The sequence below is a fragment of the Rattus norvegicus genome, chromosome 2 (assembly GCF_021556685.1).
Source record: "Rattus norvegicus strain SHRSP/BbbUtx chromosome 2, alternate assembly SHRSP_T2T, whole genome shotgun sequence".
Taxonomy (NCBI): domain Eukaryota; kingdom Metazoa; phylum Chordata; class Mammalia; order Rodentia; family Muridae; genus Rattus; species Rattus norvegicus.
Window position 1 is genome coordinate 105664239 of NC_141535.1, and position 25222 is coordinate 105689460.

Consider the following 25222-nt stretch of genomic DNA (forward strand, 5'->3'; position numbering starts at 1 on the left):
GCCTCTACTATCCTCTAGACTCCACTCCCCATGCCCTGAATAAACGGTTCTATACTAAGAAAAAAAAGAAGAAGAAGAAATCCCATGATGATTTATGTAGGAACCATCAAATTAAATGTCAGCATGAACTGTTATGTCTAAAATGGCTTGACTCAGAACCAACCACCAGGCAGCACTTCCTGAACCCCTGCATAAACTCACTATGGTTTTACAGTTTTAGTCTTTATAAGCTGACAGAGGAAAATATTTGAAGCCATGGCCTCAGCCCCAAATTCTGACCTATGGTCCTGATGGATCAGTTTCACTGTGTGCATTCAATGAACTATCCTTGTTTAACACTGGTCTTCATGTGGTTTGTAGGGGCAACTCTTTTCTTCCATGTTTTTGATGTCCATGAAATCAAATGTGAATCTCCTAAAAGAACCTGCAGAAGATGTTGCTTGATGTTGACTTATGGAAAGAGGAAAGGAAGGGTACCAGCTCTCCTCATCTCTCTACTTATTGTTTTGACCTGCCCATCTTCACCTACAACACAGTACCTCACCAGAATGATGAACTCTTACTTTATTAGGAGCATATATACATGTGCAGGTTTGATGAACTAAAGAAACTAAGTGATAGCTTTGTTTTCAAAATGCAGTCCTTTGTGGAGGTGGAATATGTGCTGAGGATGCCAGATGCTCTGGCCTTCAATGTATGAGCAATAGCTACCTATTTGTTCTATAGAGCTATTAAGGCAGACAGGCCTATGCTAAAAGAACCAGAGAACCATCAGGGGAGAGGGAGTAGAAGGACTGTGAGAGCAAGAACAGAAAGAATGCTGTGAAATACTGTTATGGTCACAGTGGATGCATGAAGCTTCCCCTAGACTGGGCCCATTAACTTTCCATCATGGATTGGGAAGGGGCTTCTCAGGCCCCAAGTTTCTCTGGGGAACTATAGGCAATAATGGTTGTTGAGGAAGGGGGAGTCATATTTTTCAGTGGTACAGCTATTAGTACGTTTGCCTCACCCAAGTGAATAAGCCTCAACCCATTCTCTTGCAAGAAGCCCCAATTAGTTGCAATGAACCACAGGTATAAACACACACATGAAAATGGGGAGGGATTTACTGGGAAAAATTAGGTGGGTGGAAGAAGAGCAGAGAGAATGATATGATCAAAGTTCTGTGTAAACATTAAATAAATTATGAAAGAATAAAAATTTAAAATTGAAACAAATTCCAGAATAATATAAAATAGTAACAGTGTTGCATTTGGGCTGAAAATAAAGCAAATAACTACAATAAATTTTAAGGGTAGTTACTTTCTAATTTTATTCTATTTTTTGTTTGTTTGTTTTTGACCAAATAGTATGATTAAATGTAGACTTTGTTTCCAATCAGGCACCCTCTATGGACAGCCCTGCCTGGAGTTGATGGGGCCATCAGACATTCCAGCAACAACCAGACATATCACGATTAGTTGTCCAGCAGTGACACATTTCCATTGTTGCCTCTGTCAAATGTCCCCCTGCACATGTGCCATGGTCCCTATAAAGAGCCATGTTTTCCTCCCTGTACCCTTGTATTTTCTTTTCTCCTTCCAGAGGCAGCCTCTACATCCCTGTCACTCTCCCTTTTAAGAAGCCTCCCGTGTGAGACCTGTGTCATGGTATAATTTTGTCAGAACCCACCACCTAGATCTATCACTGGTGCAATGACACAGATTCGCAGGCTCTCAGCAGTGCCTCATGCACCCAGCTGCATGAGGTAAGCCCACAGGCTTGGACCACATCCTGACAAGTCGACCTACTTCATAGGTTCACTTTCTGGCCATTGGATCACTACATCTCTCTGTTCAGACACCAGGAAATTGATGAGTGCCCCCTTCAGGTCAGTATAAATCCCCCAGGACCAGAGTTGAACTCCAGTGAGCCCCTGATATCCTTGAGGATTGAGGAATCTCCAGGTACGGTCTTCATGGCTACAACTGGCCCTTCTCGCTGACCCTCCACTGTGGGACCTGTTCCTTTAGGTGAAATTTCTCTCTTTCCAAGGCACAGCCCCTTTTTTTTTCTTCTGAAAATCCTAGTACTGGGCACCCTGTGTCTTCCAGGCATCTGCCCTGGTCTCTGGTTGTCACATGATGACCTGTTCAATCAGTTTGTATCACCATTCTGTTATTATTTTCCATATCCTTAGGGCATGCAAATGGTAAAAATAATATCCTTTTTTTCCACCCACGGACATTTCATCTTCATCCATGCTCTGGGCTCTCCACTGGGATGCCTCCTGGAAAACCTAAAACCTCTAAAATTTGCACCTGATTTAAGACTTCTCCAGACTCGTACACCTTAGCAATCACACATGGCCCAAATACCCACTAGATAACAACTCTAAATGGCTGTAATGGCTGCATTTTGACCCTATTACTATAAGGGATCTCTACAACTATTGGTAGTGATCCAGAAAGTGGAAGGAGGTTTCCTACACACAGACATTTTCATGGCTTTGCTTCAAACCTTCTCATTGTTCTTCCTGTTCCCTAACTCAGTTTCTCCTAGCAAGGAAACTTCCAGTCAACCATACAAAACTTGTACTATCCTTGATCCAGCTAACCAATCTCTTCCTTAGCATCACCTAGTACATACTTCAGCTTCCTCTGCCTCCTGACTTCTTCAATTTCCCCTACTCCTCCAGCCTCCTCAGCTTCCTCTCTTCACCTGACTTCTCCAGACTCCTCCCCTCCCTTGCCAGCTACAAGGCTCTCTAATCATCCCATGCTAGTACCTACTTTCACCCACCCACAACTTGTAGTCCTCCAAGTATCTGCTCTAGCTCTGCAGCCAGATCCCATCCTTCTAACCCCTCCCAGCCTAACTCAGTTTTGGTTCTTTCCTTGTAGGAAGTCACTAAGGTGATGGACTAGTTATGATACATATCCCCTTTTCATTAAATGAACTATCTTCTCTACCTCTAACTTCTCTACCCTTATTAAAGAATTTCAGTATATCACACAATCTTGTAGTCAGGCATTCCATAATATATACATGATTCTCAGTAACAATTTCCTTCCCAAGGAGTACAGGAGAGTTTGGGAGCAGGCTAGAGTATATACAAATGAGATACACCAAACCAACACACCATACCTGATCTGAGGCAGTGCCCAACCAGGATCCCCAGTGAAATTATAATACCCCAGATTGTATTTTAGCTAGAAACCTACTTGCCTCCTGATTGGTCTTCATAAGGCTGCCCTTAAACGAGTTAATTATGAAAACTCCAAGAGGTCATCCAGGAGAAACACGAAAACCCATCTCAATTTTTACAGTGCTTTACAACAGCCCTTTTAAAATATACTAATATAGACTCTGAAAACCCACAAGGTAGACAGCGTCTGATGATCTATTTATTTTTTCAATGCTGCCTCGAAACTAGGGCCAAGCTTAAACACTTGGACAGAGGACCCCTAACTCCCCAGGCAGAAGTCTTAGTGGTTGTCTTTAAGGTATCTCATGGGAAAGATGAAAAGGCCAGCAAACAAAAATACCATATCATGGCCAATACTGTTCAACCATCTTCAGCACTGCCCAGGCTCCCTGGTTTCCTAAAACATAGGAACTACCAGGTCCCTGCTACAGATGTGGTCAGGAAGGTCACTGGGCCTGAGATTGTCCTAATCCCCACAACTCATGGGTATTATGTCCAACTGTCATCAAGGGAGATACTGGGCGGTTAATGACCCTCATGTAATTCGTGGCACAGATAAATCAGTCTCAGACTGCCCCTAGCCATCCCCCAGACTTGGTCATGGACAATTGAAGGAGCCTGGGCTCCCTTGACCTGACCAATACCAGTTTTAATAGGGAATCCTAAGTGATTATCGTGGTACCAGTGTGGCCTATCTCCCTTCTTTTGGATACCTAGGCCACTTACTCAGTCCTGACAGAGTTTTGGGGACTCACCTCTCCTTGTTTTCCCTATTGTCAGAGTAGAAGGATAGCCTTATCAACCTCACCAGACCTCAATGCTTAGTTTTATTTTTAGGGGTGTTCCTTTCACCCAGTCTTTCTAGTGGTACCAATGGGTTCTGCACCATTATTGGGAATGAATCTTCTAGCCAAAGTGGGAAGTTGAATTTCTTTTGCTTCCCCTATTTGCATGAACTTAAACTTGACAGCCACCCCTCCCCTCCTTCTCCTAACTACCCAATCTACTGGCTCTAATATGTCATTTCCTTTGCCAGCCTCCCAGGTGACCCACAGAGTCTAGGACATCCAGAATCCGTCTGTTGCTAAACACCATTCTTTGACATAGGCATCCAATTATAGGACCCTATCCAGTACATTATCCCATCAGTACCCTATCTCTCTCCAGAGCCTCAGAGGACTGAAGCTTGTCACCTCTGACCTCCTAACTCAGTGTCTAACAGTTTCCTCTACTAAAGAGGAGATTCTATCACATTTTTTTTCTGTTTCTGGGTTCATTCTTTTCTCTCCTTAAATAAGCATCCTTGGGCCCCATCTAGGAATCTCTTCTCAAACCTTTCAAAGGCTCCAACAGCCTCTCCTTAAGATGCTGGCCTCATATCTCCCAGACCTAACCTGTCTTTCCTTCCCTATGTAACTGAAAAAGAGGGAATATGCCCTTGGAGTCTTAAATCACCAACTAGGAAGATCCTTTGCATCCATAGCATACTAGACAAAAAATTAGACCTGATCATCCAGGGATGGGCACCCTGCATGTGTCCTTTAGCAGCTTCAGAGATCCTTGTTCAAGAATCCAAAATACTAACCTTTGGCTAACCTATCACTATCTTCTCCCCCCATCAGCTATCCCAGCTCTTATACAATGGCCTAAAAACTCCAGCTCCCCTCACCCCTGAAGGAAAGGTTCTTTCCCTCCAGGTAGCACTAATAGAATACTCCATACTTACTTTCCAATCATGCCCATCTCTTGATATTTCAAATCTTCTTCCTTGATCAAATGCTGACTATTCCCTATCTCATTCCTATACTGAACCTTAGAGGGGTTGTTGCCCCATCGCTCACACATATAGGAGGGCACGTTGCCTGGGGCCATCTATATCTGGTACACAGGCAGCTCCTTTATACATAACAGATTCTGAAGAGCGAACTATGCTATAGTGTCAGATACAGAGGTGCTTAAGGCATGGAACCTCCCTGCCCACAACACTAATCAAACAGGCTGAAGTAATAACTCTTACCTATGCCTTTAAATTTGCACAGGGACAATCCCTAAACATCTATACAGACTCTAAATATCCTGTCCCACATTGCTATCTGGAAAGAGCATGAGCTACTTACAACAAAAGGAGGATCAATAACCAATGCAGTTGAAATTTTGGTCATGCTAAAAGCCTCCCATCTCCCTATAACTATTGGAATTGTCCACTGCTGGTCCAACCAGATAGACAACTCTATCATCTCTAAGAGATCAACTCGGTTGATGAGTCAGGTGAGCTGCAGCCCTTGAAAGCCTAGATTCATTCCGTCTACCACAGGACATACTCACACTACAACTCACTTCCCCCCATCACTCTGATACTTCTCAGACTCTGTCCTGTCTAAACCAGCTATTTCACCCTATGAGTCAAGCCTTATCTTTTTTTGTCATTGTTAAAACCCACTGATAGCCTACTCCTGAAGACTTGCATTTCTTAAAATCTATTACTGCCTCTTGCAAAATATGTTTGATGTCGGACTCCAAATCCAGGTATCATAGTCCCCCTTTTCCTACCCACCAGCCTAGGGGTTCCCTCTCTGGGACCAACTGCCAACTTGATTTTACCCATATGTCCATCATCAAACAGGCCAAGTATCTTGGTCTTGGAGGACTCCCTCTCAAGGCGGGTGGAGGCATTTCCCACCACCAACCAAAAGGATCAGACAGTCTCTGAACTCCTTCTCCAAGAAATCATCCCTCAATTTGGTATCCTAGCCTCCATCCAGTCAGACAATGATCCTGAATTCACTTTTCAAGTTTCTCAACCCTATCTAAGGCCCTTAACATCTCTTTTCATATTCTATATCATCCCCAATATTCAAGAAAGGTAGAATGGACTAACTATTCCTTAAAAACTATCCTTGTCAAACTGTCATTGGAACTTCACCTTGATTGTGTAAAATTTCTACCACTGACTCTTTTCTGGCTACAGGCTCTTCCCAAGCAAGCTCATGTATGGACAACTGGTTTTGACTCCTGGCCTTTCACCTATACCCTCTCCACTCCCTGACCATCTATTCACCCCCTTACTCTGTCATCTCTGCTCCCTCCTATGGAACATTACTGACCACCGTCTGCCACGGCCACACACTAACTCCTGTCTACTCCCCATCAACATTGGAGATCAGGTCTTTCTCTCCCCTCCAGACCATCATTCCAAGCCCCTTCCCCCTAAATAGCAGGGCTCTTTCTCCTGACTCCCACAGCTGCTAAGCTTAGGGACTTTGCTCATTATCTTCAACCTGTCTCACTTAGGACCTTTACCCCTCTTCCTCAAAATAACTCTTCTTACACATAAACCCCAACAGGACCCCACTCTCTTATGCTTCAGAAGATGTCGGAAACATCCACCTTTTCCCCAGTTCCAGAAGAATAAGGCACCAGTCTGGCAGCTATACTTGACTCACTGGATTGAACATGAGATTCACATCCTCCCCACCATGTTCATTTCTATCCAGAGTAACCCTTACATATGGAGATTAAAAGTTTGAAAAACTCTTGCTTATGACAAACAGTCTCTCCAAATAGTACCAGAGAATTGTTCTACAGCTGGATGCTAGGATCTCATCAGAATTACCATCACCTGTATGTCTCCCATTCCTTCTATATATTATGACCTCTTTGTTTGCTTCCTTATTGACCAGAGAAATGATTATTGTAAGGAGGGCCAGACAGATATGGGGGCTGCCCATATTGGTCTTGCCAATTGCATATCCAGGATTGATGGAATCCCAGGTGGGAAACAGGTGTTGCTGATAAACTCTACCAGGCCAACAAACCTGGGCTCCTTCTAAGCACAATTCATATCCAGAGAAATTATGTCCCAATTATTCAACCCCTGGAGATAGGAGAAATAGGAGAAGTAATTAAATACTCCTCCAAGGTCCTTACTTCTTTGATATCCCCTCTCCTCAGTAGTACTAACTTGTCATTTTGCCTTCTGCTCCAGACTCTGACCTCAGCCTATAAGTTCCTTGTCACACAGCCTGGACACTTTGTAGATTGCGGGCCATGTGTGCCCCCTGAAACCGGTTCACAATTGCCCAGCTTCTCCAGTGACTCTTTCCAGTGACTTTTTTTGCCCTTCACCAACTGCCTTGGCCTTGATACTGCCACAACTCCCTACCTCTTCTCTATCACCCCTTTGACATGGCATATTGCTTTAAGGCATCTGGCACATGTTCAGTAGGAACAATAAGTTCCCTAGAATGTAACAAAACCGTAATTCTCAATACCTCATCTCTCCCACAGTGTTCATGGTCCAGATCATGTCAATTTTGTGATACTCAGTTGTATCATCATCTATCTGCCAGTTGGTCAAGAGTTTGTACATCAGTGTTTCTTTTCTCTAAATAAGGGGTGATCCACAGAGAGAAGCCCTTACCAGTCCCAGTTGTAGACTCAATAGCCGCCTACTATAACAAAAGGGCAATCCAGTTCCTGTCTCTCTTGGCTCTTTCAGGAACAACCATGGGTATTGCCACAAGAACAGCAGGGCTGGCCACCTCCCTAACCTTGTACTATCCCTTTTCTTCTAAGTTTATCCAAGATCTTCCACAGGTGGCCCAGACCATATTCACTCTCCAAGGACAGATCGATTTCCTGGCAGCAGTGGTACTTCAAAACCCAAGGGGAATAGATCTTACAGCCAAAGAGGGTGGCTGTTGTCCTTTTCTCTAAGAACACTGCTTCTATATTGACAAGTTCCCATATAGTAAAGAACAAAATCCAACAACTACAACAGACCTCTAAAGACGTTTAGAAAACAACTCAATGCCTCAGATGCCTGGGCCTTTGAAAACCCCATATGGAAATGATACTGCCTCTCCTGGCTCCTATTATTTTTCTGCTTTTATTATTTGCATCTTGTTTCACCAACCTCTTCTCCACATACCCACAATGACAAATCCAAACAATTTCCAACAAAATAATTAATCAGTTCCTCTTACAGAATTACCAACCACTGGCCAACTAATATTAGATGTGTCCTAATGCTGAGAAACAACTTCACCCCAAAATTGATGATGCCCCTGAACTGCAGGATGCAGTTTAAGAGATCCAACATCCTATTTCTGCCTCACTATTGCCCCCTACAACTTTGATCTCCTATTGTCATCATTAGCAGCCCAGTGGTCACACATTACCGTTGTCACCTCTATTGCATGACCCCTGTACATGTGCCATAGTCCGTGTTAGCATTCTGTCTAAACTCTATCTCCACAGCTACCTGGCAACAGCCAGGTATGCCTGACACTCTAAAGGGGGCAGCTTGCCACATCCTCACTGTCTTGCTCTTTCTTGCTCCTCTCTTGTTCTCTTGCTCTTACCCTCTTCCCCTTTAGTCCCTCTCTCCCCATTCCCTTCCCCTCTTCTCTACATATTCTATTCTATTTCTCTGCTCTGCTCTTCTCTCCTCTTCCCCCTCCTCTTCCTCCTCCTCTTTCTCTCCCTCTCTCTCTCTCTCTCTCTGCCTTTCTCTGCATCTACTACCCTCTGAACTCCCCTCCCCATGCCCTGAATAAACTCTATTCTATACTGTACTGTCCAATCTGTCATGTGGCTGGTCCCTGGGGTGGGGGGGAAGGGATGCCTCAGCATGGGCCCACTGAGGCACCCCCTTTCCTCATACCTCACTACACCTCCATAGAACATGATCCCCCCTCCCTTTATCCTTTTATAAACACAACAGTCCCTATAAAGAGCCACATTTTTCTTCCCAACTTCTTTTTTCCTTTCTCCCTGAAGAGGCAGCCTCTGGGTTTCCCCCTCCCCTCTCTTTTAATAAACCTCCCATATGAGGCCTGTCTCACGGTATGATTTTGTTGGAACTGATGTAAAATTCAGGTACAAGTATACATGTGAAGACATAAAAATGGAAGGGTGGCCTCACGGGGAACAAAAGGTTAAGTGAGAGAGTGAAAAAGAGAGGATGAGATGATCAAAGAATTGTGTATATGTTTTAAATAAATTACAAAAGAATAAAAATATTTAAAAAGTGAAACGAATTCCAGAAAAATATAAAATAGTAACTGTGGTTCATTTGGGCTAAAAATAAAGCAGGGAAACGTAATAAATTTTAAGTGAGGTTTTGTTTTATTTTATTCTATCTGTTGTTGTTTGTTTGTTTTTGACCGTGTAGTACATTTAAACAAAAATTCAGCCAGCTAGATTGCTGGTTGTCTGTCAGCAAAGAGCTAAGGAGGGGCTGGGTGGTTTTCTGGGTGGACACAAACTGTACTCACACCCAAAGCCACCCCAAGTTTGAACCAAAAGCCAATTTAGATCAAACTGATCTGATGGATTTACTGGCCTATTCAAATTCAAATCCAATAATAAAAGAGAGAGAAGAGAAAGAGAAAGAAAAAGAGAAAGAGAAAAAGGAGAAGGAGAGATAGAGGGAGGGAGAGAGAGAGAGAGAGAGAGAGAGAGAGAGAGAGAGAGAGAGAGAGAAACTTTGTAAGTCCGCTAGAAGACCCAGAAAGCAATGTTGAAGACTAGAGACTACTTGTCATTTGCAGCCAGATCCTGGTTGTGCAGCCTAGGGACTGTCCTACTGTGTTTCCCTGACCCTATCTTTGCTCTTTGGTAGTAAATGCAGAATAAGATCAAAGTCCAGAATGAAGCTGAGGACTCTGTGGGTGGGGAGGGGATGCCCCTCCTAGGTTAAAATGGAATCTGTTACTTGCTGAGATCTGATTAGCACATTTTTTCTCAACCACCAGCTGAGCCTTTCTCCATTCCTTCCACACTGAAGTCACTAGTAACTACAGGGTGTGAATGGGGTTCTGGCAGCAATAACATATGACTCCCCTCCACCTCCCACCTCACCGCACAAGCTCCTTTTCTCTCCAAAGGCTCTCTTTCGTAATGGAGAGTGAGAAAAAAAAAAGCCTTTGCAATCCATTTAGCAGTTCTAAACATTGCTTCCAAAGGGTTATTTCTGAAAGTACAGGGAGTGTTTGCAAAAGACAGTCAATTCCTTGGCTCAAAAGGTTATTAAATGTATCTATCTGCAGCTGTACAAGATGACTTTATGAGACCAGTAACAGTAGAATGTTAGTATGTCATGTATAGTTTTACCTAATGTCCATTGATAATTACTGCACGCCTGAACATAATAGTGATTTTTTAAAATATATTTTTATCAGGAGACAGGGGAGAATGGTTCAAGGGGTAAAAGTACTGGTTATGTAAACATTAGAACCTGAGTTCAGATCCCCAACGCACATGTAAAAATCACTTGTAACCCCCAGTCCTGGTGGGAAGTTAGTGTTAGGGAGACAGAAGGATCCTTAGGGCTTGCTGGCAACCAACCTAGCTGAAAAACAGTAAACTTAGAGAGAGATTTCATCTTGGGAGAATATGGAAATAGAGGAGCACTTTGGACTCTTGCAAATGGGCATGGTTATCTACATACACACACAGACAAACACACTCACACACACACACACATACACAAACATACACACACAAACACACACACATACAGAGCAAACATCAAAATGGATTATTTCAATTATTATAACCTCTGGCGTTCTACAGAAAATGCATTACCATCTATTAATACAGACAAAATAATATAATTTTTCCTTTTGAAGACACAAGTGCTCTGAGGAAGTCTCCTACTTTACAGCTTTCTTCTTCAGTTTTCTGACTTGTGAGACATAGGTGACCTGGGGCAACACTTGGCAGAGGTTAAATCTGACTGGCTGTCAGATACAATGAGTGATGTCTCTAGATGAGAAGCCCTTATTTGTAAAAAGGAAGAGGACTGAACTCAGGTATCCAGCTCTGAACATCTACAGGTGACAAAAGCTGGGACCAAAAGGCCAAACCGGAGCATTCCACAAGGTGAAAAAACAGTAAACAGAAAAGAAAGGAGAGCCTCACTGAATTCAGATCAATCTTAGACCACAAAAGAGCCATGCTGCAAACATTAATTTCTTATGCAACTAATGAATAATTGTGTGCGTATGCCTTTTCTTGCTGAGTTAGACTAAGTCCCTTGATACTAGGACCAATGTTCTTAATTAACAATGACATTTTCCAAAAGAAAAGCAGAAGACCAGAGAAATGCTTCTTAAAATGGTTCTTGATGCTCAAACATGAAGACCTGAGTTCAAATCTTCAGAACCTATATAAACATGGGGCATTCTCTGTTATCTCAGCAGTGACAGGGTACAGACACAAGAGGATCATTGGAGCTGGCAACCCTAACTGCAGTCTAACTCCAGGTTCAGTGAGAGAATGCACCTCAAGACACGATAGCAGGAGGTAATAAAGCAGGCAGGCCACTGGACATCCTCCTCTGGCCTCCATGTGCTCATAGGCACACACATGGGCATATACAACATAAAATTTTAAAAAGAAAGTAAAGAAAACCAGAGCATGACTGTCAGCCTGCTGGATGAATGGCTTGACAACAGCATAAATATGAGACACATCAAAAGGAGCCAGGTCTCATAGCCCCTGCCCTGAGTGTGCTTCTGACTATTATAATTCTTTGCCATGGAGGTTCCATCTGAGAGGTTTCTGGCCAGAGGCAATAACATTTGGGAAGAAGAAGCCTACAAACACCTAAGAACATGTAATAGATACGTGACATGGAGATGCTGAAAGCTTCGCACAGTCCTCTTTACTTCATAGCTGCAGTTCTGAAAGAAAATCCTGCCTCCATACCCCAGGAGTCTCTATAGAATGTGTAAGCTGCTGTGTGGTTAGTGACAGAACCTGAAGTGATGGCCAAGTTCCCTGATGTTCCTGTTGGAACTCCCCCTCCCCAGCCCTGTGCTGTCAAGTTGCCCTGCTGAGTACCAGTCTGGAGCGTCTGGCTGTTAGCCAGAAGGCAGCTATAGGGATGGCCTGAAGCCTTGCCAGGATGTTGAAGTCACAATCCCAGTTTGCCATTCTATTTTGTTGCGACCAAAGGGAAACAGTGGGTCCTGGCTTGGCCACGTGGGTACTTTTCCAGATGAGCTTAACCCAAACACAACAGGTTTAAAATAAAATCAGGTTTGACAAATACTATGGAAACAGATAACTTTTATATTTTCCTGGGATGTGGTCTACCAATTATAGAAACTATTACTACCATGGCTTTTTCTCCAGTCACAGCCTGAGAAGGAGAAACCTTGGACTGTCATGCTTAGCCACTGGCAGGGCACTGGATTCCCTACTGATCTCTGTCTGTAAATAAAGCCACTTTTAATTCCTGTTCTCCCCTACCTAAAGCAGATGCTGTGAGGACAAATGAGAAGAGTTAGTGCTATCTTCTTCCCTGTCCATCTGGCTCGCTCATTTGTAAGGACCACAATCGGTTCTGGGCCAGAACTGAAAAAAGGACAGACTGGAGCCAGGCTGAGGCCCTGTGGGACAGAGAGGCAGAGATCCAAACTTGGATTTGAGGGAAGCAGAATTTCACATAAGATCAAATCAATCCTATGAACTTGTGGTTCTATAACATCTTTAGGCAATGATTAATTATAATTTAATCATAAAAAGTACAATACAAAAAAGAAACCATATTTCAATTTAGCCCTAACTTGTGTGGGCCAAGCTTCTTGTCCCTCCTTGGGTATTTAAAATACCAAAGGGGAATTAACTACTGACTGTTTCATTTGGGTCCACTGGAGACATTATTTGCAATGCCCTCTGGCTGTGAACATCCAACAGGATGCTAAAGTAGTGTACCAGTCTGAGCACTACAGATAATCTAGTTATTAAACTTTCAATAATCCAATACTGCAACAGTACCGCATGCTTAATATTAAAGTTGATTTTTCCATAGAGCTACTCTTTTATATAGAGAGAGAAATACTCAGAACATTAGCACTTGTCTTGTTCCACCCTTCATTCCAACTCCTTCTCAAACACACTTTCAGTCCAGCTGATCCAGTAATAGTCTCCACAGAGACTTCCCAACCAGGGACACCCACAGAGAAACAAATAGAAGCAGGAAGGACCTGGAAAAACTCTACTCTTTGTCAGTGGTAATTGTGCCTTGCTCTTTCTGGAAAAGTTTGCATAATTCGCCACTAGAATCCCAAGATTCTCACTTATTGTTTCTGTGGTGACTCCCCTTTTGCCACTGACTCTGCTCTGCCTCATTTTGAAAATGAACTAAGCAAATTAAAAAGCTGCAGCTTCTACTCGCTGGACTGAAACCGGCAAGTGCAGACCCAGGCCATCAATGTATAGAACTTCATGAAAAACAATTGCTGCAGGCGAGAGACTCCTGCCTCTCTGGAGAGACTCTAATCAAGCCTCAACTGTCATCTACAGAGATGTTCTATTTGCTGACAGTCTCGGCGATAATCCAATGATTAGGTTTTCAATAAACCAACACCATAACAGAATCACACTCTTAAAATTCAAGATGCTCTCTCTATAATTGAAGATGATCTTTGCCTTTAAGAGAAAGAAATGTGACATTTGTCTTAGGGATACCACCCAGTTCACAAAAGTGCAGAGCAAAATGTTCAAGAAAACTCATGTAGACTGTGTTTACCAGAGCTGCGTGATGGGGTGGGCACGCAGGGCCCTTTAAGCTTAAGAAGAATGACACAAGCAGCTACCATGTCGACAATGCACTACCGCACTGAAAGCAATGCAGGGAAGCTTACGTGTTCTAGACCTCAGGACTAGGAAGTGTACTGTATGGGAAAATGAAAGCAGGGCCCTAACACATTTACTTGGGATGGTAAACACTAGTTTTCCTGTTTTGGCAATTAGTGTTGATTATGTTGATTACGGGAAAGGCAGGGGAGCCAAGAGAAGACAGCAAGCACTCTCTGAACCCATGTGGGATGTTGCCCTCACACCACTTGGCTGCTCGAGATCTTGACTCAGAATGAAGACAGCAAGGTTCCATGACCAAAAGATTCCTCGTGTGTGTCAGGCAGGATAGCCCACAGTTCCCAGGCTTGTCATAAATAAATGGATGATGAAGCAAAAATTTGTCTGCCTAGAGATTTGAGAGTGCACATTGCAGAACAGTGGTGAGCATGGCAGCAGCTGAAATTGTTTTCACATGAGGGCTCAGCTAAATAGAATATAAATCCACTTGTCTCACAAGATCAAGAGTGAATTTTATTTTTGGAGTTGGGGGTACTATCTTGGTTTGAAGAATTTGCCTAACATGTGTGAGGCCTCAGTTCTATTGTTTTCATTGCATATATGTGACCACACACAAACACACAAACATACGCAGAGGGGGGGAGGGAGAGAAAGGGGGGAAAAAGCAGGGACAAAGAGAGGCGAGGGGGGGGAATTCTTCTTGCAAATGATCAGGAGAGCCAAAGCAGTACATATAGCAAGAAAACAGCTCTTCCATAAAGGAGAATAGGACGTATAGTATCACAAAAAGTTGGCACACATTGGCCATGTTAGACTTTCTCAGGAATGCCCCAGCTATTTCAACATTCCTCTCTTTGGGTGAGACAAGCTAATACATTGTCCTATGCTGTGGAGTAGCATATTTAGCCTCCCTGGCCATGCCTACTTAGTGGATACCCTAAAATTTAGTCACTAAAATAAACAAGTAGTACCCACACATTGTGCCACAGATTTTTAGGTAAATAATAATAATGTAAAAAACATAATTATGTCTCCTTCATATTGAAGAAACTGAGGCATAGAGTTACTGGGCAGGGATAGTTAACCAAGAAATATGGGAAATAAAAGCAAATAGCAAATTATTATAGAGTCTCAAATTATCATTATTAGGAGAAGGGAAGATACTCAGAAAGCTTTTCCAGCTATGCAAGACACCCCACAGTTATCCCAGTGAAAAATCTCAGATACAGCAAGTCGCTGATAATGGACAGGCCTGTGCTATATTTTTCACAGCTAAAAGAGTGGAAATAAAAGGTTGAATAGAATTTTCTTTCTGTGCACCATTGCCAAGATTTTAAAAAGGGAGGCGTGGTAGGGGAGGGGTGAAGAGGCAGAGTCACAGCCTAAAACACCAGCATGAATGAAAAGATGGTCCCACACTCACCCCTACAGTGCCATTCTAAGTATCTGCATATGGTGTCCATTTCTATGCTTATAACAAGTCACATCATGATTCGGGTTTAGCATGTAATTATAATATACTGGGTTTGTGTGTCAACTTGACACAAGCTAGAGTCATCAGAGAGGAAATGCCTCCATGATGTAAGGCATTTTCTCAATTAGTGATGAATAGGGAAGGGCGAAGTCCATTGTGGGTGGTGTCATCCCTGGACAGGTAATCCTGGGTTTCATAAGAAAGCAGGCTGAGGAAGCCTTGTGAAGCAAACCAGTTAGCGGCACTCCTCCATGGACTCTGCATCAGTTCCTGCTTCCAGGTTCCTAGCCTGCTTGAGTTCTTGTCCTGACTTCCTTTTGTGATGAACAGAAATGTGGAAGTATAAGCTAAATAAACCCTTTCCTCCCCAACTTGCTTTTTGGTCATGGTATTTCACTATAGAAGTAGAAATACTAGCTAGGACATATAGTATCCATGACATAATTTTCTTTAAGTGATATCAACATCCAACTTCACTTCTGTCATGTGTGTTACATCATTTAGAATATATGCTGCTTTCAATAAGAATGGCCCCAATAGGCTCATATTCGATTGCTCTGTCCCTAGTTATTGGAACCATTTTAGGAAAAGTAGTAGGTGTGGCCATGTTGGACGAGGTGTGCCACTGGGTGTGAGCATTGAAGATTCAAAAACCAAAACCAGGCTCAGGCTCCTTTCTCTGTCTTCTGCTTGTAGATAAGATGAAGCTCTCAGTCACTACTCCAGTGCCATGCCTGCCTTCCTGCTGCCATACTTCCCACCATGATGGTCAAGAACCCACCCACCAAAATTGTATGAAATCTCTCAACTACCTGCTTTCTTTTTAAGTTGCCTTGCTCATGGTGTCTTTTCAGCAATAGAAATATAATTAAGACAGAGATCACTGAACACCAGTGCTCAGCTGTGTACCTTTAACTTGATGTGAAGGGAAGTGCCCAGTGGAACATGATGTCAGTAGGAAGGGGACAGTGCTTGTGGAACATGTTGATATAACAGGGACAGTAAGTTTGGGCCAGAGCTTTACCGTTTAGCCTTTGAATACATTTTTATTTCTAGCTTGAGAGGTAATTGTGACTTCTGCTGTGTTGCAGGCTCAGACTTTCTTTTGTTGAAGTCTTCAGAGCCAAAAGCCAAGTTTGACCTGATGAGCTCTGAAACTTGACTCTTTGCTGTGTCCTTCAGACCCAGTATAAAAGATCAGGATAAAAGAGAGGCTTCTAGATTCCTCTCTGTGCCAGAGGAGGCTTAACTTCTATGTGAGCACTTCTAAACTTAGGATTTTATTTGCTTGTCCTTTTCATAGCTTAGGGAAAAATACTTCCAAAGTCTCCAAGATTGGACATGTAATTTTTAATCATAGAAAACACAAGGATTATTTTGACAATCCCATTGTATGTGTAACACACACACACACACACACACACACACACACACACACACACACACTGACCATGGTGGCAGGAAGAAAGGGGAAGGACAGATATACTTATGTCTGCATTTAATTATGAAATGAGTGTTTTAGAATCATATACTGATTTTATAACATCGGAGACCATGAACCAGATTCTAGAGAGGTCCAAATAAAGCGGAGTGGAGCAAGAAAGGTAGCGTAGGGAGTATGCCAGGCGAAGTGCCACACTGCCGTGTGTAGAGCCAAGGACATAAGATTTCCAGGAACATGTAGAATAGTTGAAGGATAAGAAGGACAAGAGCAGAAGAGACATTGAAAATAAACATGCTTCCTTCCTACAGAACAGTATAGATCATTGAAATGAAAGGCTTCCTTACACCCTGCTAGGATACATGACCTTGAGCAGCCCTTCAGGGACTATTCATGTGTATAAACAGAGCAAATAACATCTCTTATAAAATGAGAACATGCAGTCTTGGGAGATGGTTTACAGTGTATAATGCATTTGCCACACAAAAGAGGAAATCCAAAATTGAATCTACATAACCCCGACAAAAGTAGAAACCATAGCTGACTATTTGTAATCCCAGCACCCCTACAGAGAGATGAGAGGCAGAGATAAGGAAATTTCCCTAAAATTCTATGCAATAAAATGATGAAGAAACCCTGACTCAAACAAGGTAGAGGATTTCCCAAGTGCCGATTTTTCCTCTGACTTCTGCATACATGCTGTGACACATGTGCACACATTTCACACGTGCACATAAACACATAAAATATCAACATAAAAAGCACTCTATTATAGAAAGTCCTATTTCTACCAACAAATTTATAAAACAGTTTGGACGAACGCGCAGGTGTGGTTGGGTCCTTGTGCACACTGCTGACTAATTGTGTAGATGGGTAGGCCTCTTACCCTCCACTCCTTGTGAGAGGGAGAGACATCCCCACACTTTACTATGTGACCTCAAAATACTAAGTTGCTAAGTCAGTAGAATGTCAGTGGTGTTAAGTTTAACTTTATCCTGGATTCAGGCAAAGGGGGCGGGCAAGGGAGTGTCTAGAAAAGAGATGTGTACTTAATTCTCAAGCTAGAGTTCAGCTGAGCCCAGCTTTGACAGGTCAAACCCACAATAGACCTACAGAGAAAAAAAAAAAAAGAGCAATATCTGGTTGTAAGCCACTCAGATTCTGGGCCAGGCTTTTGTATGTTTATTATAATCTTACTAGTGTACTGATTGATAGCATGACTCTGAACTAATAATGATGCTTGCAAAATTTACACTGGAGCCTTCTGGCATGACAGCACTTCCAGCTCAACTAGCCCAGGAGTGTATTTCAAAGCAGATCAGACATGTTCACCATTCCTGAGCCTTCCTTCCTTCAAGAGTGTAATTCCTCGTTCATACTGGTGCTGGCCATGGCTATTCTCTAGTATACAAGATTCTCGAGATGCCTCTGGTTGTTCCTGGTGGACCAGACCCTACTGAGCATCTTTGAAACTCCTGATTACATCAACCCTCTATGAATATCTTGCCTATCTCAGTTTTTACTAATTGTTGATAAGATTTATTACCATAACTTGATAACAACAATAGAGTCTTTCAAACGATGTTTCTAAAAACATTTTTTAATTTAAAAATATTTCCTCCATTGCAGTGTGCTGTATAAAATGGAAGGGAGATACTTTTATGCCTCTCACTCATCATTGTCATCTTTTCTGTGTCCTCTTCCTTGTCGTTTGCTCTTTAGAGTAAGACTGGAAAAGCTTATGGGATGGATGGCCATATGACTGTGCTTTCAGTTTCACAAAAGTAAGTTTACAAAGCATAGAGCAATCAAAAGTTAAAAGACAAAACAAAATAACCAAATGGCAAGCATGGCAGAAAAAAGCCACAGCTATATGGAAAAATATCACCCAATCAGGTGCTTGCAACACCAAGCAGAAACTGACTGGAGAAGCCATTTCTTCAGTTAGGTAAAGTTCCAGACTCTGAAACCCAAGCAGAATAGAACTTTCCTTGATGAATGAACATTCAGTGTCTTGTTTCCACTACAGGCATTTTTGGCTGGAGAGATGGCTCAGGGGTTAAGAGCACCGGCTGGTCTTCCAGAGGTCCTGAGTTCAATTCCCAGCAACCACATGGTGGCTCACTACAGGCATTTTTTATTCCATGAGATAAACAATGATAACCCCTACTCAGAATGGTTTCCCTTCTAATTGTCTAAAGAATGCCATCTTTTAAAGTATCTTTATCTGTTTGTTCTCCTCTCCCTGACACAGAGGCAGGGCCAGCCTGTCTCAGGTCTTTTCTCAAAACCTTTAAGAGAAACATGCTTGAACATTACTGAACTAAGGAGACCCATCTCACTCTTAAAGACAGCTCTCAACAAGTGCAAATGTCACATGGCAATTGACCAATATTATTTATGTTACACCAATCCCCATACCAGAATATGGCTAGAGAATGTTTACAAAAGGGACATGGGTATTTGGTAAATATCTTAACCATATTTAACCCTCATCTCTAAATCCCACAAACTTCAAAGAAACACCTCTCTTTTTTTTTTTCTTTTTTTTCGGAGCTGGGGACCGAACCCAGGGCCTTGTGCTTGCTAGGCAAGCGCTCTACCGCTGAGCTAAATCCCCAACCCCACACCTCTCTTTTGTACGTGTGTGTGTGAGTGTGTGTGTGTGTGTGTGTATGTGTGTGTGTGTGTACACTTGCTTGTATGCATGTGTACAGATGTGTGTACATTAATGTGGAATCCAGAGGTTGATGGCGAGTATCTTCCTCTTATTGCTATCTACCTTATTTTCAGAGACAGGATCTTTCAGTGACACTGGAGCTTACCAGTTCAATTCTACGTCTGGCTAGTAAACCTGAGGGATACTCCAGTCTCTGCCTATCCAGCACTGGAATTACAAGCATTTACTACCACACACAACTTTTTGCATAAATTCTGGGAATCCCAACTTAGGTCCCCAGGCTCCTACAATGGGTGTTTTTCAAACAAGCCATTTCCTGACCCGCATTAACACTATTATCTTATAAAATGCCTTGTAAAGTATATGAAGAAAAACTTTACATAGGGAAAATGATGCCTGACACATCCAAAGAGCTTTATTCACCCACCCCTCTGACAGTAGAGTTGGGGGCCTCTGGATGATGGGTGGGACACTAATTTTTCCTGCCTGTGCCATTACCAGCTAAACCACTTGAGCTAGCCTCTTGATTGTTGCTCTCCTTTTCTACACTGAGAGAGGCCCAACAAAAAGCAAAGTGTGACTTGTAGCTGATGAGACCTCTACTTTGAGAATGTACATGCATCCAGACTCATAACCAAACCAGCTCTATGAATACAGGCAGTCCTGGAGTTTAGATGTGCCCCTTCTGTGTGTGGACCTGCACACAAATCAATATACCACCTTCAGATGCAGAAGGCATCCTTCAGGCCAGATTTATAACATTTCATTTTCATGGGCCTGAAAAGGCAAAACTGTCAGGATAAGGAAAATACAAATACTTCCAGAGACACAGGTCATGGAAGAGGACTGACTCTGCAGGTATACTGGGGAAGAAGAGGTTTGATTTTTCAAGGGTCAGGTTGTGTGTACCCTTCCATCAAAGTCATATTTTGAACTCCCAACTTCCAGACCTCAGGATATGACTGTATTTGGAAACAGAGTCTTTAAAGAAGTAATTAAGTTAAAGTTATTGAGTTAAATATATTATCCTCAGGTGACCCTAATGCAACACAGCTGGTATCCCTTTGACAAGAGCCTGGACCTGCAGAGGGACACCAGAGCATGTACTTGCATAGAAGGGAAACCAAAACCATACCTTACAACACCTTGACCAAGGCCTCTCAATCTCCAGCATTGGGGGAAAATGAACTTCGGCTCTATGCGCTACACAGTCTGTCCTGGTTTTGTTAGGCAGCCTTACAAACTAAGACAGGAAACATCTGTTTTATTAGTGATGGTAGCTAGAGGTATTCGAATTTTTCAAAATTTACAGACTTTCACAGCTCTAAACAGGTGACCTTTCTCCTTTTGTCTTTTAGTTTTTGAAATAGGGTTTCATATGGTCCCGATGGGCTCCAAACTTGCCTGGTAGCCAAGGATGGTCTTGAATTCCAAGTACTCCTTTCTCTACAACCCACATGCTAGGATTAGAAGCATATGCTACTACCTCCAAATCATGTAGTGCTGGGGATTGAACCACGGGTTCACGCATAGCAAGAAGGCATTCTACCAACTGAGCTACATCCTCAGCAGGTGACGTTTATCATACATAAACCATCTGTTTCTCATCAGTTTTTTGAACTTTTGCATGATAGTCAGTAATACTGATAGAATTTTAAAGCAGGACTTTAAAAAATTCCAGGCTTTGATGATATTAAGTAACTAAGAACATAAGCTTAAAGTTTGCATCTCTGCTTTTAACATACAGGTGACTAGCTCTACAAGTGTAACCCTGATGACATCATGCATTCTTTGCTGATAGAGAGTTGTTCTATATAATTTATTTGTTTTTACACATGTGCTGACTCACAGAAGACATCAATCTAAAAGCTTTGCAGCTGGTGTGTTATCTATGAACTGTCCATTCCAAGCCTTGTATATTTGAAGTTACTACATTGTTCATAAATTCATAACACTTATAATTATCAATAAGTCCAGTATTTTACTCTTGAAATAAAAAAAATACACTTCGAAGTGGGCAGATAACTTCTTTTAAAATTACCTTTCTTGTTTAATTTAATTTTTGAGACTGAGTCTCCTTATAAGTCACCTCAAATTCACCACATGATGGAAAATAATATCAAATTCTGTTTTTCCTCAACCTCCTACATGCTGGGATGGGCACTCTCACAGTTTTTTCAAAGGGTGTGTCCTCTTCCTCCTAGTGCTTGTATTTTATATTATTGATACATGATGCTATTGGATGTAACCACTCAGACACTGACCCTCTCACCTTCAATAACTTGATATGGGACAAGTGTTTACCTGATACTTTGGCCATGGCCAAAACCAACAACAAACACACAATGTGCCTGATATTCGTACTGGTACTAAAGCAATAATTTATTATGTTTCTCTATGAAACAAATTGAAATCATCAGAATTGAATCACAGGTGGAAAAACACATTCTACTGTTGTGGCAGTGAGGACAATCTTGAACATCTGTGTGCTTTGTGCTTATGAGATGAAGAAGGGAAAAAAACGTATGAAGAGTCTGGCCAGGAACTGCCCCTGCCACCATGCTAAGAGCCTGCCTGGTCTTCCAATTCCCAAGTTCAGCCCCCTCCCGGCCCTGGCTCTTTCCTCCATAGATGTTTGACCCTATACATCAGACCTGGCTGCATGCAAATGTGCCTTTACTTTCTGCCAAAAGATCATTTCTTCAGGGAATCCTTGCGAATCTGCTGGCACTTTTCGGGGCCCCTTGGAACTTCTTAACAACTGCTTTAAAAACCTACCCACTTGCTACCTAGTACCCTCTCAGGTCCTGCTTTGAAGATATTGTCCCCCACAACCCCCATTAAACCCTGATGAAGAAAAAGATCCTAAGCAATGCTACTTTCTTCATGGTTCTGTCCACAGCTTGCTAAAAGGTCAGCTGCGTGGTACCAATGTCTCCAGCTATAATTACTGGGTGAGGTATTTTCTCCTGAGGTAAGACAACCATTTCTGTCTTTCAGGAGGTAAAATGAGAGTGTTAATCCATAATTATACAAGGAGGGAAAATGGCTACTTAGCATATGCACAGCTCAGAACAAAAATCCTAGCACCAATTAGTAATGATATGAATTTGAGTCTAAATAGCCAATTTACCAGCATGAAAATCCCCATCAGGAAAGTATTCCTTCTTTCTTACTATAATAACCCTTCATGCTCAAATAATAGAGCACCTGAGAGGTAGGGCCTTTCCATTAATGTTTATAACTGTGGCCATGTAGAGCTCTCACCTGATTAAGGGGATGCAGAATTATCCCACCAGCGGCCTGATACAACCATCACATAACACCAGCTGGAATAGCCATACAGTGAAGCCAGCTCTCAGGAGAAAGGTTGACAAGCTCCTATAAGGCTTCTGAGACCTCTGAGTTTCATGTCCTCATTGTCAAATGGAAATGGCTCCCAGATAAAGTAGGTCAATGTGAACAGGGTGCTGGTGTCCTCCTTAAAGCCTGACAATATGAGTAGAGTCTTGTGTTAAATGAATTTTCTAGAAAAAAGGAAAACAAAATAAAACAAACAACCCTCCCCCAAAAAATTAAAACCAGCCTGCCATACATACATTTAACATCGCCCAAGGTTGACTGACTATCCAAACTTACATGATTGTGAAGATCTGAGATGTTGTAATGCCTAATTAATCCTGGGCTATATTACTGCCTAAAAGCCATTTACTACCAAGCATGTGACCAAGAATCTTCATGACTCTCTAGAAATTGACAGATAAGATCCCCATCTTCCACCAACCCAAAAGTTAAAGCTGTCATAGCTAGAATCCAGGACCTGTAGCCCTCACTTTACTGTAACACACCTACCTGCTATTTCCCCTAATGCATCTGAAAATTATTTATTATTTCCTTTGTTCTGGGACTATAAATGTTTTATGAAACTTTTACCATGTTGGAATGTAGTATTTAGGGAGAACCTCAATCTGTGTCCCCAGATCATGCTCACTCGTATTTATCTCCACTATAAACTTTCTCTGGCATTCTCTTTGAAGAAAGAGCTATGTTTCTAGTGGTGACGCCTGTCTGCTGTCAAGGTGTATGAGGTGGGAGTCGGGGTGTGTAAGCAGACCTTGTATCATGCATGTCTTACTCTGTGTTTCAAAGAATTCTTCCTTCTCTGCCCTTTGGCATTGGAAAGTAAGTTTCTTAAGGAACAGCGGTAACTGCAGAAAGGTTTGAGAGGAAGAACATAAATCTTGCTTCTTAGATTAAGGCTACCTTATAAATACTGACCTCAAGACTCAGGGTTTAAAGACAAGTGGCCCTTAGTCTTGTGTTTGGAGTTAATAAAGTGATGGCGTTCTGCATAGCAAAGAGGCTTCCCTTTTTTGTTCCTGTGAATATAGAATTCATATTTACATTTAGTATTTTACTCATTTTAATGAAAGCATAGCAATATATAGTAGAGATATAGCCAATCAAAGATGATTTCAGACAATTGCCAGAATTTAAAGAATGAATGTGAAATATTGACACAAGAAAGATGACATACATAGAGATAGTTGGAACACTGAGCAACAAAAAGAGAGGAAAAACTAAATCTACGTGTGAAAAAATAAGCTAAATGTAAAAGATCAACGAAAAACATCTCTGAAATAGAGATGCCAAGGATAAATGTTTGTGAGGTAAGTAACTGTAGAAAAATCAAGAAAGTGCTGAGTTTACCATTCTTTTTAATAATGCACACAAGTGCCCTAGCAGGGCATTTGGAAATTTTAGGGTTTGGATTTTGTTTTGTTGCTTGCCTGGTTGGTTTTTTGGGGTTTGGTGGCTTTGGTTTAATTTTTATTTTTGCGGTGCTAGGAATTGAACCTAAGATCTTGTCTATACCAGCCAAATGCTTTACAGCTGAGTCGTCTCCACAGTGGCATGTTAGCACTTAATAGGTGCAGAATACTACATTATAAGCAGAAGGAGCAAACCAGAGAAGGGGCAGAGAATCCACATCTGAGTCCCAGAAACATCATTTCATTTCTGCAGTTTCCCCAGAGCCCCCAGCTTCTCCAGTCCTGGGTTTCTAATCCAAGGTGCATGCTACAAGATTAAAAATAGCAAATGAGATCATTTATCCCACTGGTGAAGATGAGCTGACTTAAAAGTTGTAAGGAAATGTGAGAACAGAGACTCAAGGTTATGGTTAAAGCACTGTACCAGCCTGAAAGGTTAGGTCCTTAGTTCTGAATGGCAACAATAGAGGTGAGCTGGGGAACTGTGCCTGGGGAGAGGCCTTCTCCCTAGTGGTATTGAGGTCTCCAGATGTATGTGATATACCTGCTTCAGCTTGACATGTAGACCAAAACTAAGACATCTGTGGCCCTGGAGAAAGGTTCTCTCTGCCCCACTCAGTTGACCAACTCCGTCATCCAGCAATGCTTCCACCTACAAAGGAAAAGCCAGCAGAGTAAGTTGTCATCTTCTTCTGTGACCTAGTCACAGTGGGGGAAAGCACATAATTGTCTGGATTTAAAACTGATTTCAGGTGGTCTGGACACAAAAGAAAGTTTAAAAATTACCCCCATTTCCCACATATAGGCACCATCGTGCACAGGCAGCCTTCTGCACATTTGCTTCATGTCTTGATTAATTTGATTTCTATTTTATAACTAAATCATTAGACTTCCACAATCACTAATTATTCTGTCTTATATATTTAACTCTAAAATATCTACTTAGTTGTTATCTTTACTATTGATGTCACTTAGTCACTGTTCTATTGCTATGAACAGTGTGACACTGTAACAAGGCAACTCTTATAAAAGAACATATTTAACTTAGAACTTG

The 25222-nt window shown here is 42.1% G+C and overlaps 1 protein-coding gene across 1 annotated transcript in view; it reads right to left on the reverse strand.

The window, feature by feature from the left end:
• The window catches only part of LOC120100783 (uncharacterized), a 517117-nt gene extending 492297 nt beyond the window's left edge, over nt 1–24820 (reverse strand). The window contains exons 1-3 of the mRNA XM_087636786.1: nt 24713–24820; nt 23675–23775; nt 22664–22885 (exon numbers count right to left, since the gene is read on the reverse strand). The gene's annotated coding sequence lies outside the window, so the exon portion shown is untranslated. The remainder of the gene's footprint in view (nt 1–22663; nt 22886–23674; nt 23776–24712) is intronic.
• Between the last annotated feature and the right edge of the window lie 402 nt (nt 24821–25222).